The sequence below is a fragment of the Schistocerca cancellata genome, unplaced genomic scaffold, assembly GCF_023864275.1.
Source record: "Schistocerca cancellata isolate TAMUIC-IGC-003103 unplaced genomic scaffold, iqSchCanc2.1 HiC_scaffold_679, whole genome shotgun sequence".
NCBI lineage: Eukaryota > Metazoa > Arthropoda > Insecta > Orthoptera > Acrididae > Schistocerca > Schistocerca cancellata.
This window is the reverse complement of record NW_026046690.1, coordinates 57,405-60,000: the sequence shown is the minus strand read 5'-3', so window position 1 is coordinate 60,000 and position 2,596 is coordinate 57,405. Positions and strand designations below refer to the sequence as shown.

Below are 2,596 nucleotides of genomic sequence, written 5' to 3'. Positions count from 1 at the left end.
AAGAACGGCCATGCACCACCACCCACCGAATCAAGAAAGAGCTATCAATCTGTCAATCCTTCCGGTGTCCGGGCCTGGTGAGGTTTCCCGTGTTGAGTCAAATTAAGCCGCAGGCTCCACTCCTGGTGGTGCCCTTCCGTCAATTCCTTTAAGTTTCAGCTTTGCAACCATACTTCCCCCGGAACCCAAAAGCTTTGGTTTCCCGGAGGCTGCCCGCCGAGTCATCGGAGGAACTGCGGCGGATCGCTGGCTGGCATCGTTTATGGTTAGAACTAGGGCGGTATCTGATCGCCTTCGAACCTCTAACTTTCGTTCTTGATTAATGAAAACATACTTGGCAAATGCTTTCGCTTCTGTTCGTCTTGCGACGATCCAAGAATTTCACCTCTAACGTCGCAATACGAATGCCCCCGCCTGTCCCTATTAATCATTACCTCGGGTTCCGAAAACCAACAAAATAGAACCGAGGTCCTATTCCATTATTCCATGCACACAGTATTCAGGCGGGCTTGCCTGCTTTAAGCACTCTAATTTGTTCAAAGTAAACGTGCCGGCCCACCCAGACACTCAATAAAGAGCACCTTGGTAGGATTTCAACGGGGTCCGCCTCGGGACGCACGAACACGCACGAGGCGGTCGCACGCCTTCGGCTCGCCCCACCGGCAGGACGTCCCACGATACATGCCAGTTAAACACCGACGGGCGGTGAACCAACAGCGTGGGACACAAATCCAACTACGAGCTTTTTAACCGCAACAACTTTAATATACGCTATTGGAGCTGGAATTACCGCGGCTGCTGGCACCAGACTTGCCCTCCAATAGATACTCGTTAAAGGATTTAAAGTGTACTCATTCCGATTACGGGGCCTCGGATGAGTCCCGTATCGTTATTTTTCGTCACTACCTCCCCGTGCCGGGAGTGGGTAATTTGCGCGCCTGCTGCCTTCCTTGGATGTGGTAGCCGTTTCTCAGGCTCCCTCTCCGGAATCGAACCCTGATTCCCCGTTACCCGTTACAACCATGGTAGGCGCAGAACCTACCATCGACAGTTGATAAGGCAGACATTTGAAAGATGCGTCGCCGGTACGAGGACCGTGCGATCAGCCCAAAGTTATTCAGAGTCACCAAGGCAAACGGACCGGACGAGCCGACCGATTGGTTTTGATCTAATAAAAGCGTCCCTTCCATCTCTGGTCGGGACTCTGTTTGCATGTATTAGCTCTAGAATTACCACAGTTATCCAAGTAACGTGGGTACGATCTAAGGAACCATAACTGATTTAATGAGCCATTCGCGGTTTCACCTTAATGCGGCTTGTACTGAGACATGCATGGCTTAATCTTTGAGACAAGCATATGACTACTGGCAGGATCAACCAGGGAGCTGCGTCAACTAGAGCTGAGCAGCCGGCCGCCCGGGAGTGTGTCCCAGGGGCCCGCGCGAACACGCAAGCGTCCGCTCAATTATTCTGCAAACAGGAGGAGGCTGAGCTCCCCTGCACAATACACCTCGAAACCCTCTCAGGTCCCGGCGGCGCGCAGCGCCGTCCTAAGTACTTGGTCGGGTTCGAGAGAGGCGCAATCGCCCGGAGTTAGGCGAGTAGACGCTTTAGGTGCGACCACCCGTGCTCCCAACTGAGCTTGCCGCTGCCGACAGAGGCCCGGGAGCGTGCTGTCGTGGCATTGCCGGCGGGAGACAACACGCGCCACCTACGGTGACCGGCAGCTCCAACGCCAGCGCCACAGAAGGGCAAAGGCCCCACGTGGGTGCCGAAGCGAACTCTCCCAGCACAGCGCACGTGCCAACACGTCTGCACAACTGCGATACAAACCACCAGCGAGAACCGCTGGGGCGACCGAGCAGCAGACGGCGTCGCGGCGCCGAGTGCCGGGCGGCGGCGCATCCTCAACGCACACAGTCCTCAGTCGGACCAGCACACTGCAGATGTCCACCGCGCTTCGCACCGGGCCCGCGAGGACCCACTTTGGCCGCCCGGCGCCGCGCGCAGGGTGCCCCGGCGCGCAGCTGCGCCGCCTGCCGCGTCCGTCGGCCGGCGCGCCTGCCACTGGGCGCCCCCACCAGCCGGCTGTAGCGCGTGCGCCCACGCACCGCGCGGCCAGCACGCCGGGCGGCCCCCCCTCACCGGCCGGGGACGGTCCCGCCCAGCCACCGCCGCGTATCGCTTCACACACAGATTTGCCCTTACTGATTTACCTCCAGCAACAACAACCGCACCACAATGGGTTTACCAGTTGTTCATTTGCGTAACGTCACCAGCAAACGTAGACGTCCATCCCAGTTTGCAAATGCAACGATTATTGCATACCTGTCTGTTAGGTGTCACGACACACTACGTCTGCCCACATACACGCAACAAAATGTGCACGACTAGAGAACACGTGGGAGGTGGCCCCCTACGTATGCGATGTCCATTACGAGACCGACTGTCAACCAGCATCTGTACCATGTCGCAGATGTGGAACGCGGTGCACCATGCTATCACACTGTGTGAGAAGAGACGACTACGTTTGAATACACGCGCCACTACATCAACAGACGGCTCATGCTGATCGCCATCCAGGGCGTCCGTTACT

At 57.2% G+C, this 2,596-nt stretch overlaps 1 non-coding gene across 1 annotated transcript in view; it reads right to left on the bottom strand.

The window, feature by feature from the left end:
* The window catches only part of LOC126139165 (small subunit ribosomal RNA), a 1,909-nt gene extending 525 nt beyond the window's left edge, over positions 1-1,384 (bottom strand). The window contains exon 1 of the ribosomal RNA XR_007528607.1: positions 1-1,384. This exon is cut by the window's left edge and continues 525 nt beyond it. This is a non-coding gene — a ribosomal RNA (small subunit ribosomal RNA).
* Positions 1,385-2,596: the final 1,212 nt, after the last annotated feature.